The following is an 18,208-nucleotide window of genomic DNA, read 5'->3' on the forward strand; positions in this document are numbered from 1 at the left end:
AAATATTTGCCAGAGTTGCAGCAAAACTTGTAACTGAGTTAGAGTCATGAAGCAAAAGCATCCTTGGGGAGCTCGGGTGGCTCTGGGAGGGATGTGTGGTTTGTAGCACCTGGTGGAACTGGACCTTCTGATGGTTGACCACTGGTACCCCCTATAGTTACGGCTGCTTTTCTCTGCCTGTAAGGTCCTGGTACTAAAGCCTGCCCTGCAGCGGCGATCTTTAGACGTTCAGATGGTGCTGTTGTAACGCCGAAACGTTGATCGGGTGTTGGGAAGGGAAGGAAGAGTGCTGATGAAAAACCTGATGCTTGTTGTAGCAGTTAATGCTGGTCTCAGGTGGCCATTCCTCAGCTGACAGTAACAGCATCCCTGGGCTCTGCGGGCATCGGAAATGGAAGCCCAGAGAAGGGTAAAAGGAGAAAAGCACTTAAGAACTTTGATCTTACCCAGACAGCGCTTGTGGGGCACATGTGCTCCGCTCATATATTTGCAGTCCATAAATTCTTGCGTTCCTACATCTCTTTCTGCCTACTTCCTGCTTTCCCTTCCTTTTAGTGCCCGCACGGTAACATCTCACCTCGGTGCTCTTCTGCTCTCCATCTCGTTAGACTCAGACTTCAACAGACTTCAACTCATCAGACTCAGGGGAGTAAGTATTATTAAAGGTTATGGAAGCCTTCCTGCATGAGTTGCCAAGCCCCTTCCCTATTTACATCTTTTGTCCTCCCTTTTGTCCTCCGTAGAAAGATCATATCATTCAAGAACTTCATTTAATGTATCTGATTTAGCATGTTAGATTGTGTTAATGGTGCTTTCTCTCCTGGATAACGGTGGGGGACACGTTTTGTGTGTCTGCACTAAATGAAATGTTTAATCTAACATAGATTCCTAAGCAGGGTGGTTAATCTACTCCCAGGTTGAGCATCTACTGGACAGTATTTGTGCCTGACCCGTGTGGTCCCAAGGTGCTACAGGAGGTTTAATGGCTTAACTGCTCAAAAGTTCCTGAAGTTTGCCTGACCTTGTCATTTGTAGCTAAGAAGGCATTGGTATGCATCTAGAGGAGCACATGGTTTAGGAAAGTGGGAAGATAAGTGCAAGATGTTCTAGGAGGTGGAATTGAGCTGTAAGCAGATTTGGCAGGTGGCAGTTCCACGGGTGTCTTGTGCCTGGTCCAATGCTGCAGAGAATGACCCGCCTCAAAAAAACATCACAAATGTTTCAGATTGTAAATAAACAGAACACAGGAAACATAGCCTGTAGAAATAACAAAGTGAAAGCTTTACATCAGTCTCTACCTCTTGTTGTAGAGAAAATGTCTTCAGTTTCTCAATTAGCTTTCTTCCTTTTGTAACAAAAGCCAAAGGGTTGTTGGTATGCAATGCCTTTAGGTTGCGCTTACGCTTTGAACTGTGTTTTTTAGACCCATGCTTCCTTGCTTGAGTTGGGATCTGTTTTATATTCGCATATACGCAATGCCAAGTGTGAACGTTGTCTTCCATTTCCTATAGAGCATTGACCTCACTTGTTTGAAATGAAAGGGCCAGACCCCGTCACTTGTTTTGTTAATTGGAGAACCACGTCCTTCCAAGTCCAGGGCTCACAGACTCATTTGAAAGTACAACTGTTTGCGAATGACCGATCTTCATTAGCCTACCTGCCTTCAGCTGTCGAGCCGGGGAGATCCTCGGAGACAGACCAACTGTCAAGAATAAAAAAACCCCAGACCTGCTCAGATCTGTTGTTTGCGATGGGTTATTCCTCACTGGCTTATTGTCATCCCTTTTTTCTGAGGGTACCAAGACTTGAAGAAACTCGTGTGCGTCTTTACGGTCAGTGCTTTCACACAAGTTAATGTGCAAGTGTGGGTATTTGGGGATTTTTTTACCAGAGTTTGGTTTTGATTATCTGCCATGACAATCCCCCAGCACAGATGAAAAAGCAGGGGCTTCTTAAACGTTAACCTTTGACTTTGTGTCTTCATTTCACCCTGTGTGAAAGGGAGCAGGCGGGAGTTTCCTACCCTCGGTGGTTTTGGCACTCCTTTCATTAATGATTATAGAGTTATTTGAAGTGTCTGAATGAAGGATGTAGAGGTGTGCACAGTTACTTTCCTTGGGCAAATATGGTTGAAATACAGGCTGGAGTAATCTCAGACTAGAGATGCTTGCACAAAGACCAAAGCCTTGGTTTAGGAAAAGCCTTAAAAATATGTTTAAGTTCAGGCATGTGGTTAAGTGCATAGCAGGATCTAAGGAGATTCAGGGTGTTTTGATTTGTTTCAAATGCTTTTTTTCCATCAAGACTGAAGGATTAAGGCTTATTTCTTGTTCCTGTGTTTGTACTAATGCGTTGTTTCAACATGTTTTCCCCCGAGCTGGCCAGACGACGTTAGTAAATGGAGAACCAGCTTTCTAGGAGCTGGTGGCATGCTCCATGCGGGTGGCAGCAGTGTCTCGGCCTGGTGGAACGTTCTTGTGTTCATCCTACCCTGCCCTTTTCCGTTCTTCCCACAGTAATTACATCCCTCCAGTGAACTCCCTTAACCTGCCCTGCCTCTTCTTACCGCCTGCCTTTTGCTGTTCTTGGCAGCCCCAAGGACTTATTAACTGGGCTTGATAGATTGCAGCTGCCTCTTTGGACAGACGGAGTCCATCTGGTGACCTCAGCCCGTCCTCCCCGTTGGACCGAGCAGCCCTTGGTCACCATCAGGCTGGGCTTGGACTTCATCCCGGTCACCTCTCCAGAACGTAGCACTTCCTGGAGGCTCCTACAGGCTTTTCGGACGTAGTACATCCATAGGAAAGAGGATTTCTCAAAGTTCATGAGCTCCAGAAACTTGGAAAAAATGCTGTGCTATCGTGTCACTTATACAGGACTTCAGGCTTCTTGCATAAAACACTGAGGAAAGGAGTATTGAGAAGGGAGGTGGTGGGGATTGAAGTAAAATGTCAATATAATGTAAAATAATATAACATGGAAGTACTTTTATATGTCTAGTTTGCTTCTCCTTGAGGTCATCACTCAAAACAAGTGGGTACTTCATCTTTACTTTGTGTAGTGTAGTAAAAGTTTATGCAGACGGTTGCTCAAGCTCCATTTATTTCTTCTTGTTTGTTTTTTTAAGTTTTTCTAATGGGGACAGATCTGGGCCAATGCTTGATTTGCCTCGCTTCTTACCCCTTGCATCTCCTTCTCTCCTCTAGCCTTGCATTTATCCCATTCTTGCTTAGAGCAAATTGCCCTTTCCCACGTAAAGCCTCCCTTTTTCTTCCAAAGCTCTCATCGAAATGCATTTTTGTGAAGTAGGAAGTAGTAAAAAGGGTTATGCTCAGAGTTTCCACTGGGTTGTACGCGTTACGTTGTCAAGGCTGATTGAACAGCTAAGTCCTCCTCTGAAATGATAATTTTCCTATGGGCTCCAGCTCCCTCTCCCTTTGTTCCAAGGATTGTGTGGTCATAGGAAAAACTGAATAGATATACAGTAGTACTGCTATGGACTTAATGTAGACCGAATTGGGCCAAAATATAAGGAGCTGTGCAAATATCTTTCCTAGGAAATATGCGATCGGTTTGGGTAATCGCTTTTCCAAATGGAAAAAGATGTCATGTCTTTTTAAAATGGAGCAGAAAAGCACAAGGCCTGGCGGTCCGGGTGACCTGAAGAAATCCCTCCTGCGCGGAGAGGGACCTGTCCGCCCCTGGCGCCCTCCACAAACGGTGACGAGGACAATGCCAGGTAAGGAAAAACTGGGAGCGTGCCCTGATCTGGATAAATAAATAAAATGGATGAAGCACGTTGCGCATCCCCACACCGTGGTCCTTCTCTGTATGGTGATAGAGCGAGGAGCCCAGCTCCTGGGCTCTGCTGGTGAGCATCAGCAGCAGGTTCCAGACCTCTTGGGCCAAGAAAATCCCTTCTGAGAAAAAGCATCATGGACAAATTTGAGAAATTTCTTTTCTCCTCTTCTCCTGTAGCCTTCTCCAACGTGACTTCCCAGGGGGACAAGGAAAGAGCAAGGACTGGGACTGTAAGCAGACTTCCGCGAGGTATTCAAAGGCAGTTTTCCCCTCTCATTGTCTTGATTACAATTAATTCCCTGCTTTAAAGCAGGGCTTGTGATTCCTGATGAGACCCTGGGCTGCTGGAGCCGCCGTGGTTCCTGCAGGGCCCAGCTGGGGTCTGTCAGTGCTGCCCTCGTATGGACATCGGGACTAGTCGGGGTGTCTCTGCACAACGCTGCAGAAGTTTTTCAAGTTTTTTTTGGTTTTGAAGGTGCTTGACAGTCTCCTATGCAAGCCATCCAAAGATTAAAGGCTTTAAGTTCCTTTTTTATCTGTGCTGTGGTACAAGTGATGCTTGATCAGAAAAAAAGAGGGGGGGAAACCCCCCTTTTCTGCTTCCTTAATAACAGCCAGCTTAAAAAACTATGTCCATTTTAATAGCATTTGTAGTGATTTTTGATTGAGAAGTGAGGTTTTTCTTTCTTAACAGCACATCGATTCAATGATTAATGTATTTATGAACTTTTCCATGCTATTAGCCAGGTAGAATAGGTCTGAACGCATCCCTTAATGCTCTGTGCATTTGGGTTCGGAGTAGTCCACTGGGCAGCACAAACTCAAGATAAGGCAGATTCAAATTGCTTGTAAACCTACAAGGTAATAGTTATGTATGTATCTGAAATCTAGGGTCTGTCCCAGCCTGAGTTTATTAAGATCACTGGATCTGTTGTGAAGATCCTGGGATTAATTACATTTTGTATGTTTTAAGATAGGCATTACATCGCCATAAATGCGTTTCCTGGACCTCTGTCGCAGGAGAGAACATCACATCCCTTGCTTTATCAGAAAAGAAAGGAGTTAAAGCACAATCCTACTGAGTAATTGTTTTCTGGTGCTTTAATTGCCCTCGGATCCCTTCCTCACCCAGTCCTCCCACCCTGTTCCAGTAAAGCCCTGGTGCCTGCTGGCTTCCAGGTCCCCACGCAGGTGTTGGAGGCTGGCTGTGGGCAAATGCCTGTATGTGTATATGTGCATTTATGAATATTCCTTATAGAGAAAAACAGTGCAGCAGTTAAACTTGAAAATAGCATTTATTAGTTTTTCAGTTTATTTTCAAATATTTTCCATGTGGCATACTTGAAGGCAAAGGAAGTCTGTGTAAAGCAGTATATTTTAAGTCCTCACGTCTCCGTCTGGAGGTGTTGTGTCTTAAAAAGTGGAATGACTGTGTTCTTATCATCATCTTGCTTTGCTTACTCTGCATTTCGCTGATGGAGGAGCTTACCGAGGCGAGAAGGTGGTGAAGCTGTGAAAGGGATGCTTGTTTATAGCTATGAATATGGGAAAATAAACATCTCTCGTGCGCCGATTTGGACAGGTCTGAGTTTATATTCCAGCAGCGTGTCCCTGCTGAACAGTTGTGGTTTTACAGCCCTTCTTGAGCTAATCTTAACGGAAAATAAATTTTGCTAAGCTGCTCCCTTTGCCCTTGTGTGTAGAGTACGTCCATACTAGCGTTTCTGTGCTACGGGTGCTCTGCAGAGGGGGGAAAATTAAAAGTAAGTTGCCCTATTTCTGTATAATCCAACAAAAACATTGTCCCTTCATTTCCCCCTCAGAATACCACTCAGTTTGCTCTTGAGTCCAGATTTTTCCAGACTGGTCAGAGCCTGGGAGGAACAGGAGCAGGTCCTGGCTGCTTCACAGTCCCCATCAAGGCAGCAGTGGGTGTGATGGAGTTGGCATCACGAGGGCTGGCTTCGGTGTCACAGCAGCATCCGATTCAAAAACTCCCCAATTTTGAGTGTCCTCAGCCCGGCACTCACTTTTCTTAAATAACCCGTCCCACAAATAATACCACAGTGCAATTCAGTACTCGTTTCATCAATGTTTATTCCGTAAGTGTTGCAGTAAATAAATTGTGCTGGCATTTGTGATGAGGTAGTGTGTGGCTGGCAAGTGAGGTTGGTCTGAGACTTGAGCCGCTTCCACTTGGTGGAAGGAGTTCTGTTCAGCTCCTAGGGTTTAGCATCCCAGACAGACTTTCAGTAATTTGCAGTCAAAAGCAGCAATGAAGGGTGTTGCAGGATGCATCCTTGGATAGTCTTCCCTTGCTGGCGACATACCACCTTCTTCCTTTCCAAGATGGAGAGCGGGACTTCCAGGGACACGTGCCCCCTGGGGAAGCGGCAGGCAAATGACCCATCTGCAGCAGGAGGTTTGGGCTGCTGCCATCTCGATGACAGCTGAATCCTCCAGGTTTTAGCTCTTTAGTGGATCAGAAGCAAGTCAGAGCGTGACTTGACTTTCACCTCTTTTGCTGCTTTTTTTAACGTGGTTTTTCTTGGCTCTCTTCAGCTTAGTGTCTCAGAGCAGGCATTTCAGACCGGCAGAGGGGCTCATCCGTTCCTGTTAATGAGAAGTGTTTTGATGAGGCCCCAGATGAAGGTCCTTCAGGCTTCCAGAGGGAAGAAACGCTCTGCTGGAGCAGAAGGAGCCTTGCTAGCCTGACTTGGGTCCTGCTGCACTCCCCTTGAAGTTGTTGTCACAGCACGTGGTTGTGGAAACCTCAGGAGACCGGACTCCGCGCTGACATTGTCCCTCAGAAGGTTCCTTTCCATCACCTGCCCTGCAGTACCTTCTGCAAATCGTCCTGTGTCACAAATGCCTCTCAGTCAGTCCCCCTGCACGGGGAGGTTATACCATCTCCTGGCAGCCTTGTTTTGGGAATCGCTTCCCTGTCTGTGGCATTTTCATTCCACAGTAGCGAATTAATTCCTTGCCACAACAGCCTACTTCTGAGCAGTCATTCTCAAATGGCAGAAATGATGGCAAGGCACTTTTTTAGGCAGTTTTGATGATGAAGTCTAATAGATATCTATTAGATATCTAAAATACCATTTTGACCTCAGAGTTTCATCTCACTTTGTAATTCTGGTCCCTTGGAGCAGCTGGCCTCTGAATTATTTTCCCTGACCCAGAGCTTCATTCGGAGACTTGAAAGGCAAGGTTGTCCCAACTTTGTCCTGTTCTGATGGTATTGGACTGAAGAAATGAGCTCCTGGAGTAAAATAGCCTTCGCAATATCCTATGTTGTCAGCATGCTGCCTCCAAACTGCTGTTTCTCTTCCCGTTCTGGAGCTTATTTCTTCAGTCCAGACAAAACTCAGAACATAGATGGGCGGAAACTGTGCAGATTTCTCATGGGAAGTATACAGAAATGACGTACATAGTCAGCCTGTTGCTTTCCTTCATCCCTCTGAAAGATCACCTGGATGGAGGGACGTTGTAGAAGGTGCTGGCATCCCTGCCCTTTTTTTCTTGGCAGGTTCAAAGGATATTTCCCTCTTGGGAAGGGATGGATCCTTGCAGAATGAAATCAGGTTAGAATGAATAAGGGAATAGTTTCCAGCAGGCTGCTCTTAAAGTTACCAATGCTGTCAGGTTTTGAGGTGTCATTGGCCTTCAGCCCAGTTGAACTGTCCATCCTGCATCTGTCATCATAAAACAAGGATGTCTTGTTTTATGAGCACCTGTGTCAAATACAACTTTTTCTGGGAAAGGACCTCATTATTTGAATACCTCCCCGACGCGGTACTGAAGGATTGTGTGTCAGGCAGGATTATTTCCATCCTTGTGCTGCACAAGGAGTGGGGTGGTACACCAGCAGTGCTGTAGAGGGACAGGAGCAGTAAGAAGATGGGAGCAGAGACTACGACTGCTTGTGAAACTGCTGTTGGGGCTGGGGAAAAAAATAAGGGGAACGCACAGGAAAAAAATGGTGAATACATAAGGCTTCCTTTATCGCACTAAATCGGTTCTCTTGATTTACAGCTGTGCTTACACTCTTTCCGTTTATCTTGTAAGATTTTTTTTTTTTTAAATCCACATAAACTGTAATAAACGTCTGTTAAAATGTTTTGAGCGAATTGCTGAGCCCTTGCTCTGCCATGGGCTGATCGTAATAAGAACTGAAACCCCCAGCACCTGCTGGCGCCTGAGAGGGGACAACCTTATTTCCTTAAGCATTGCTGTATTTAGCAAATGCCAAGAGCCTTGGAGAGCATGCGCCTTTCTTCCATCTTGGAGGGTCACCCGGTCCCAACTGTCAGGAAGGTTTTGGGACCAGCAATCCCTTTAGAGGTGGAGACGGAAAGGAGATTTTCTCGGTTGGTAGTAGAGAGCCCATCTTGCGGGAAAAGGGCCCCCTTCGGTGTTTCTGTAAGTTTTGGAGGAAGTAATTTTCCAGACATCTTTTGTGGTCTTTTCCCTTGAACTATATCCGTTGGAAAAAGGTGGAGGTGGTTTAGCTTTTTTCAGAATGGGCTCATAGGAAGCGTTTGTAGACACCTTTGGGTAGCTGAAAGTGAGGCATTGGCATTTGTCTTAAAAGAAAGTCTCTATTCTCTGTTCCGGAGAGGGTGGCAGCAGGTTACTCAGTAGTTGAAAGCAAGGATGGGAGTAGAATCAATCCCATCTGCTTGACAGTCCTGCAGAATTCCTTATCCTTCAGTTAAGGAGAGGGATGATGACTGGCTTCAACTAAGGAGGGGGATGATGACTGGCACCAAAACCATTTATTGCTGTGTCTTCTAGGCAGCACTTCACCAGGATGGATTTTTTCCTGGGCTTTTCTGCATGTCTTTTGCTGTAGCAGCAGCTCTGAACATGATGTCCCGCCTGAAAGCGCGGGTTTAAAGAAGGTGACCATAACACTGTTCTGTGCTATGAAAGAAAAAAGCAAGCAGGTTGGAAACTAGAAAAATGGCCTTAACTGGAATTCACAGAAAGGCGTAATTGTTTAGCTGCCTCTGAATAATATTGTATCTGATGGTAGACAGCTGAAATTCCAGAGCGACCATCGGCATAATGAACCAGCCAACCTTTTTGGCTGAAGAAAGAGTCCCTCGGAAGGATGAGCTGTTGCTGGACCAGGTGATGCAGCTCCTGCATCGAGGACTGGGTTTTCAGAAGCATTAACACCAAAGGGATGGGTGCTGTGAAGTCTCACTAACACCATTGATAGTCTCTTTTTTTTTCTGACTTTCTACATCGGAGAGAACTTTTGAAGGTGAATTATGAGACTTCACAGTGCACTGTGAGTCACGCAGAGGTGAGAAGAACAGAAGTTTGAATTTTAAGCTGCAGTGGTGATGCTAATGCTGAACATGGAGGCGTTCAATTGGGTCATCTTCTCTAGAACAGGGATGTAGGAACGGGCATCTGTACAAAGTCTGCATGGAAAAGCTCCGTCTCTTCATAGGACTAAAAGATCTCAGCTTGGATGGTTTTCATTTGTCGTTTATTTCTGATTTTGAAAAATTATTCTTTACGACAGAGTGTGGGTTTATGTGTAATTTGTACCTTTTAAGCAATGTATTTAGGGCCTTGAAGGGCTGTTTCCAGGCCAGTGGAGCAGACGATGCAGAGGGCTGGTGTCAGGGTGCCGTGCGGGGTGTCTGCTTTGTAGCTGTTATTGAATCGCACCTTTGAGCCTTGGCTATGCGTTTTCACAAAACAGTGCTTTTAAGGCAGTTTGACAAATAATTTCCTTTCTGGATTTTTGCTTTTTGTTACCCAAGTAGCATACGCTTCTTAAATTTTTTCATTCCTGGAGGCTCACAGCTAGCAGTTTATAAAATAGCCCAAGCTTATTAAAATTACTAAGTACAACCCTTTTTTTTTTTTTTTTTTTTTAATACAGTTTGAGTAATAAAAACCAGATTGTGTAACTTCTGTGGACCCTTGATAACACACGTAGCGCACATGAATCGGGCTCTCATTCACCTTCTGCCTTCACATATCACATGTGGTAAAGCGTGTGTCTCGGTAAAAGAAAGTAAATAGATACTGAAATAGTCAATGTTCTCAAAACTTAATCCTTGTAACCTCTCTCAAAGTTCTCATTGACTGGAGAGTTTATGCTGAATTTGAGACTGCGCTTTGTGTAGGGTAGAGCTACAGAAGCCATATTCAGTAACGCCTTTTTTGATGTCCCCTGTTCATTCAGCGCTGTACTTGCTTCTATCTGGGATTCGACCTCGGAGCCGCCTGGGCTGAAGTTTGCCAAGGGGGCAAGAAACAACCAGAAAATACCGCTCGGAGTTGGTGAGAAAATAGGGAAAAGCGAAAGGGGGACAAGATAGGTCTGTCCGTTGTAGGAACTCATCGCCTGTCTACCCCTTCTTACCTCTTTGGGAGAGTCACGCTGCAAATCCCGGCGTTGCTGGCTGATGGGAATAAGAGTGACCCAGTTCCACCTCCCGACCTCCCATTTCATCGAGAGTTTCTTGAAATGATGGGTAAAGCCGCAGCACTATTGTTCCTGTTAATGGGGCGAAATATTTGCTCTCCCTTCAATTTTAAACTGAAACTTATTTTTCACAGACTCCTGCTGCAACTTGGCTGATAACTTTGATAAATTGCGTTGACTTCCTTTTTCACAAGCAGTGGCCATGCAACAGTAAATTAACTTTCTAACCTCATAGAAATCACGCTGTCATTTGGCTTTCTGGTTTTACAACTGGCTGAATCGCTAATCTGTAAAACTCCTTTGCCTTTAAGAGGTTTTACCACTGTTTTTTTTTTTTTTTTTGCACAAAGATGTAGAACCAGTATAAAATAATGAGTTTGATGTAAATATTACTGACTTCGGCATTTCCCTGCTTGGACGTGGCGCTTCCTAGATTTTGATCAACAGGGTATTTCCATTCTGAGTAAGAGACATCCGTTTTCTTTTTCTTCTCTAACTTGTGTCTGAGATGACAACTGTTTTTCACCCTTAGGTTGGACTGAATTTTCTCTTCTCTCGGAAGGTCTTTTGTGTAGGGACATCTTTGCTCTCTACATCGAGGGCTTGCCCATGGCGTTAGGTCCTGTGCGGCGAAGGGCTGGTGAGCGCTCCGCAAAGTTGATTTACCTGCTCTTTCCAACACGAATTAGTGAACCCGGTAAGTTGATATTAGTGAAAATGGACTTTATTAAGGTTGAGCCAAGCTGTCCGGTGTCTTATTGTTTCTCAGGAGCCCTGCGAATTATCACACTTGATAGCCTAGAGCTGTATAATTAGTCGGCTTGACAGTTTGTGAAATGACCTCGGGTGTCACCTTTTCCATCCTCTTGATCGTGAGGTGTTCATATTTTGGGATTCTTTTTATTTGCTTTGTAGCTTTGGAGTATTCCGCACTTGATTTGAAGATCTTATTTTTCTTTCTTTGAAGGCTATGGAATGTCCTTGCTTTTTGGTTTCCTTCCCATTTCTTAGAGGAAGCCATGACTCTCGTGCAAGCCCGTGACTCCGGGAGTTGGGAAAACACCAGGTTTACTGCAAGAACTGCCAACCCTGTGGATATAAAACTTAACCCGTGGCAAAATGCCAGCGTGCCCCTTATCGTGCCCCCAGTTCATGCTCTTTTCACAGAAGTGGGTTTCGCTGTTGCCCGTACCCCTTCACCATAAACAGTTACCCACTGAGCTTCGGTCATTGCCACAACGGCAAAACTTGTGCTGGGTGAATATTTCTACAGAGCTCTGCTGGGCTCGGGGAGATCCTGGACCACGCTGAGCATGTTCCATGCATACTTTTCAGTTTTTAATAACTGATATTTTAAAACCACAATTCCTGCTTTAAGGACAAAGCCTTTTGCATGCCAGCTTTGCGCCGTTAAAATGAATGTGTGTAGGTTTTCCAAGAACAAAAAATAGAGACACATTTTTCCACATAAAATCAAGGTTTGTTTTTTCTTTTCGCTTTCATATAACTCTTAAGGGGTTCCATTGATTTTTCTTAGACTTTCTGAAAAGGGAAAAAAGAAACCCAACCTTTGGATTAAAACTAAGCATGAGAAATTTCAGCATAAAGGAATTTTCTTATGTATGTTTATAGAGAAGGGAGGCTAAAAAGCTTAATTTCAGTCCTGCACAACGACCCGGTAGTATTTTGCCATTTTCTTTTCTTCTGTGCAAGTTCAACAGAATATTGGTTGGTTTGGGGGCTTTTCCGAACGTCTTTTGCTCCTTAAAGGGGTGCACCATTTACTATATATTGAGAGGGCGTCGAGTGCTTGGGGGAGCAAGCAGAAATCACGCAAAGGAGTAGTTTTAATCTGAAGTCCTGTAGATTTTAAATGGGGGTTGGTTGCGTGTGGCTTTTGACTAGATGACCTTCAAAGCACAGTGTCGAATTCAATTAGTAATCTCATGTTTTTATCATTTGGATTACAGTGAGTGTGCTAGGCGTGTTTAAAATGAAGAACATGTTCGGTTTTAAAATGAATTTATTAGCCCCAGGAAGAAGTCTGCTTAGTTAAGGAAACGAGCGTATTGTTTCTGGTCAGCTTGACATTCTGTATTTTAGTATGAATGTATCTCAGTTTCTTATTGCTAAATTGCGTCCATAGTTTGGAAGAGGATATTAAACATTCCTATGTTTTCATCCTGTTTCTGAATCTTCATCCTGGGATTCACTTGAACAAATATCATTTTCCTTTGTTGCTGCAGAAGATTTTTTTGTTTGTTTTAAAAATTTGGTGTTAGATCGTTAGTGACAAACTTCTGCTGTGTGGATAATTCAGCTGGTGGTGAAACCAGAGCATCATGTACTGTTTGAATGTTTCATTTGATTCAAAATGGGTTTTAATGTTTTTAAAAAAATGCTATCTCACTCCTAGCACTTACTTAATAAGAAAAACCTTAAAGTGCTCTTCGCCGTTTGTGTTTAATCGCCTTCAAGAATGGAGATTAAAATGGTTCAGGAGCTCTTGCTGTAGTTCTGAAATGTATTGCCAGGGTTCTGCAGCAGATAAAACATGGTAGAACACGGGTTTTTATATCACATCCATCTTCCAAAGAGGAAAAACGAGCTGTTGGATTCCTGCTTGCTGCACTAGAAACAGCTCGTGGGGTGCCGGGGTGCTTTGCCCCCAAGCCACGACCCCCCGCGTGTCCCTGGAGCTGGAGACCCATCCCCGGGGAGAAGGTCCTTCGTCTGCAAGCCCCACTCTGCTTTGCAGGCGCCCACCAGCCCTAGCCTCAACATCTGTTTCTCAAGATGTGCGGAGCGCTGCCGTATTACTTTTTTTTCCAGCATTCTTCTAACGTGTAGTATTTTTTTGTATGCCAAGTATGTCGAGGCCATAAATACTTTAACATGCAGAAGATGTGCAGCAGGAGAAGTATGTCCTTTTGGCCAGCTCTTCCCCTTCCCTGCCAGCCCTGTAAGACAGACATGGGTCCCCTTCCTCGACGGGGCTCAGCCAGCCTCCCAGGGACGTGCAGCCCGCCCTGGGGACAGCCCTGCCACCGCAGGGGCTGGCAGCCCTCCTTGCGTCCTCCTGGATCCACAGATTCCTTCTGAGGTGGCTTTAAGGGTGTTCCGTGGTCTGCTCGTAGCTTCAGGTGGTGGCAATGTGTTTAGATGGATGTTGGCAACATCTGGGTACGTGGTTTTTCCAGCTGGAGGAGCAAAGGCAGGAGGGACGGGGAGCATCCACACACCATCCGTGGTGTCTCACACACACACAACCACACACAACACACACCATCCGTGGTGTCACACACACACACAACCACACACCATCCGTGGTGTCACACACACACTCTCTCTCTCTCACACAAACACACACACACACACACTTACTCCCCAGAGTTTAACAGGAAGGCCCAGCAGCGAGGGCAGCCCAGGCTGAGGCCTCCCAAGGCAGGGACCCCCAGCAAAGGAGCCCCCGGGCAGCGGGTCCCCTATGCCCCATGCACCCCAGGCGCCATCCCATGGACGGGGAAGTTTGTTCTCTGGTTGGTTTAGCCGTAGCTCCAACAGCAGCTGCAGCGACACGCGATGGCCTGTGCCCTTCTCTGGGGGTGGAATCCTCTCTGTGTGTTTCTAGTGAGCTGAAGGGAGAAATTGTCATTTTGCGTAATTGCTTGGAATTTGGAATGAATGCTGTTTATGGTCACTTTGGTCAGCTTTCTATATTGATATTAAATCTCCGTACTTTACGTGAATGATCTGTAGTCACTTTTATCAGATCGGTACTGTGTGTTCTACACAACCTTTAAATACAGATTTAATGAGTCTGAACTACTTGGAAGTGTCATATAAGGAGAAGAAAATGTGTGATACTTTACTTTGATTAATCGTTATATACATTGACCTATGCAAGTTAGGCAAGCGATAACTGCAGAAGGTAGAATCAATGGAAAAAGAGAAAAAAGTAGGTGAGTGTTACAGGTTATCTCAGTAGCATTATGAGCAAAGGGAACTCTTCCCAGCTGTTTGATACACAAGTAATGGGACTTGTCTGTATGTATGAAATTCCTTGACTCCATCTACCTACAGAAGTCTCGCTGAATCGAGAATTTTGAGGGCATTACGTGGACGGCTGAGCTAATCATTCTTGTTCGGTACCCGGCACTAAGACTGTGGATATTGACCCCAAAGCGATGCTTTGGGAAGCTAGAGAAGGAGACTCTTTGTCTGCCACATCTTTTATCTGGCAGGAAAATCTATCTGTGCTGTCAGAAAGGTATCGATAGGCATTCTGTCACAGATTTTAACCCTGGCAGGTGATGGACGTGCTTTAGTACGAGAGCAGTACAGGTGTGCTAGCTTAATAAATGAAGCTATAGGACTATGCAGACGTGCTTCTGTTTGCAAGTTCTGTTTAGTAGTAGACTCTGATGTTCCTTCTTTATTACTGTTCTTGTTTTGTTCGTATGATGTATTCTTGGCTAAAGCTTGACGCCTGTTTCCTGTGGGCATCAGGAGTTGGCTGCGTAGGTCAGCGATATGCACCTATTCCTGCAAGGTGATGGCTTGTCCCGCTGCATTTGTTTAGCAGATGTGATACTTGATGTTCCAGCTTCACACAGCACATGTCACCGCATGGTCAGGGTTGGAGGGGACCTTTGGAGACCATCTCGTCCAACCCTCTACTGAAGCAGGGTCACCCAGAGCATGTTGAACAGGAACGTGTCCAGGTGGGTTTGGAATATCTCCAGAGAAGGAGACTCCACAACTCTCTGGGCAGCCTCTTCCAGGGCTCCAAGGCGTTTCGTTGTCATGCGCCATCACTTGGCGCATGAAGGAATTATGGAGAACCACACTCCGGGTGATCATCAGGAACTGAAGAGGGGCTGGATGGGGCTTGGGGCAACCTGGTCTGGTAGGAAGTGTCCCTGTCCCCCACAGGGGGGTGGGACGAGATGATCCTTTAGGTCCCTTCCACCCTAAACCATTCTGTGATGATTCTATGATTGCGGGGCAAACTCCGCAACTTCAGAAGTTTCTAGAATGTTTTTGGAGGACAGACGTGGAGAATCAACTGATTCTTGACAAAATATGGATGCCATGCGGCATGAAAAATAACATCCGCCCAATGAATTGAAGCTGTAGCCCTGGAGCTACACATCTAGGAAACTTAGAATCGAGTTCCACCCGCCGTAGCTCTGTTTTGGTGGAGGCAGGCAAAGGGAAATGTGCTGCAGGCAAAGCATCCTTCTTTGCTTATATTTTTCTTCCCATAAATCAACCAGTGTTTGGTGCCACTCCAGAAAGTTTTGGCCTTGGGATTAAAAAAGTGAGCAGCAGGTAGCTGTGACGCAGGTTTTGCACAGTCATTGAACTGAACACACCTTAAACTAACAGAGACGGTGAAAGGTAGCAGTGTTCTTGCGCTGAATCTGTGTTTTTAGACGAGGCAGCACCTTTTTTTTTTTTTTTTTTTTTTTTTTTTTTTCATAAAAGCATGTTTATATCGCCTCCTTAAGAAGTTTAGAATCGAGGGCTGTCTCCAGAAACTGCCCCCCTCCCATTTTGCCAGGCCCCATGTGTTTGTCTTGGCAGGATGCGGCGTCTGCTTGGCCGGGGCTGGGATATTAAATTGAGGGAACACAGAGCTCTTGATGCTTTTCAATGGGGCTTCTATGGAGTTAGCGGCAGGATAGAGCTGTCAGCCACCTGCGATTGTCCAACAGGGAAAAAGGGAGAAGGAAAGAGAGGGGTGGGGGGAGAGCCCTGGCAACGTTTTCCAATTTCATTGATAGAATAGTCAAAAGTAGGCGTTTTTTGGGGAGTCAGCAGCTTTGTGTTGGTTTGACTGTGGCGTCCTTCTGCTGCGGTTTTGGCTCGGTCAGCATCGGTGGTAGGTGAAATAAATGCTGATGCTCGCTGAAACTACTGTGGGCGCAAGGACCTTTCTCATTTCAACTTAACACGTGTGGAGAACATGTTAAGAGATTTTGTTGTGAGCTGAACAAGCGGTTTCTGGCCCAAAGTGAGAATAGATTGAGATACCCCCACCCTGAGGCTTAGGGACGCTGTACGTACCTGTGCATTTCATTTTGAAGGTGTGTGTGGTGATCAATTCGTTAAGTTACTGTGTAGGAAACCAGGGAGTTGGGAGTCCGTCTTGGGTGCTCTTAGGAAACCCTGGTGGAAGGTGAAACTGGACTTGGGATGCGCAGGGTCCGTCTTTGGTGTATAGCTCCTCTGTTGGCTTTCATGGCAGAGAAGGAGCCTTGGCTTCTCGCAGTCAGATAAAGCCCTCTTCTGCCCCCACCATGTGCTTTGAAGAATGGAAGGGGAAAAACAACCAAAATGTGGAGAAATCTCCAGGACAAGGGGAGTAATTCCTTTCATTTTTGCAAGCTTGGCCAACATGTCGCTCTTGGTCCTGGTTCTTTCTCTGACTTGCTGCTGCCGGTGTCCTCCTCCTCTTCTGCCTTTCCTTCAGAAGGCACGTGTCTGAGGTCTCAGTTGCCTCCACTGTTCCACTGGGAGAAATGCCTTGGGTTTGGAGCAGATGGCAGTGCACCGGGTGAGGCAGGAGGGCTGGTACACCTTTTGTCAGGTGGAAGAAGAGCTTCCTTCACTGTTGGGAAGGACAGACGTCAGGACAGTGGTGGAACCAGAGTCGCGGGCTCTGTAAGTCCTGCTGCACATCTTGTCACCGCTTGGCCATGTTGGTTGCAGTCACTGGATTTAGGTCTTATTCTTCTAAGCAGGCAGATTCATTCTCCTGAACATCGTCTGTCCCCTAAAACAGGGGTGGTTGTCTTGTGCGGGCACTTTTCCCGTTTCCCACTCAATTCTTAGCTGTCTGGGGACAGGAAAGCGGCTGCCAGGCTCTTTCCTATGTGCCTATTTCCACATGGGCTCTGCCGGGGAGCTGTTACCACATTCTCATTTCTGCTCCCCTCCCAAGTAGAGTCCAGCTACACAGCCCGATTTTATGGCTTGTATTTGCCCCGGTGTGCTGCTGAAGGGCCCCAAGTTGGTACTTTGTTCTAGAGGGAAGGGGATTTTGGCATCCTGGCATCCCTGTGCTTATTACTGATTTTTTTTCTTTATCTAGCTTGCTCATTTCTTACCAAGGCCTATTGCTGCAGCCCAACTTGGTACAGCCAGCCTCCCGCTGCTGAGCAAACTCCAGCCTGCTTACTGATCTGCTGCTTATGTTATCAACAACCTCCCGCACTTCGAGATGAACGTAGAGCCTTGAACATGATGTTAAATTTCAGTTTTTTTAAGCTTTTAATCTCCCGTTTCAAATCTTCACGGTCAAGTCCCAGTACATGGTATTTCCGAATTACTGTCTGCATGCAGAAGTGCAGATAAAAGGTGCCTGTAATACAAATGAAGATGCTCGTGGAGGGGGATGCGGTGAAGCTCTATGGATCTCGTATCCCTCGCGGCGCAATAGCCAATTATAGGTTGGATGATTGACTTTTTTAAATGGTCAAGTTTAGTGCCTTGGGTACAGATAAAGCAGATCTGTCGTCTGTTCATCCGGAGCAGTTGCCATTTTGCTAAGAGCCTACACAATGCTTAGTTGCAAGAAAGCTCATCAAATAGGTGAACATTTCTCTTTGGGACGCTGTGAAGGACTTGAACTCCGTGTATTCAGCGCCACGCAGAGGCTCTGCGTCTTCACGGCTCCAACCTCCCGCGCCGGGCGTATCTCATGCAGTGTTTTAAAAACTTATTTCTTCATAGTACAAGGGCACTAAGGACAGTTTAAAAACATAATTTATATTATTACCTTCTCTGCGGTAGATTCATTACATCTTACAAAAATGCAGGGTTTTCAAAATACAGATACCAGCTGAAATGTAATATTGTGAAGATAAGTGCCTACATAGATTAAAATAATAGCAAAGCCACAGAAACATTGGGATAAAATTGTTTTTCACTGAAGATAATTAT

The 18,208-nt window shown here is 45.5% G+C and overlaps 1 protein-coding gene across 1 annotated transcript in view; it reads left to right on the top strand.

Moving 5' to 3' along the window:
• The window catches only part of LOC128910089 (A disintegrin and metalloproteinase with thrombospondin motifs 3-like), a 109,289-nt gene that overhangs the window by 11,793 nt on the left and 79,288 nt on the right, over positions 1-18,208 (top strand). The gene's annotated exons all lie outside the window — the stretch shown is intronic.

Source organism: Rissa tridactyla, chromosome 5 (assembly GCF_028500815.1).
Source record: "Rissa tridactyla isolate bRisTri1 chromosome 5, bRisTri1.patW.cur.20221130, whole genome shotgun sequence".
NCBI classification, from domain to species: Eukaryota; Metazoa; Chordata; class Aves; order Charadriiformes; family Laridae; genus Rissa; species Rissa tridactyla.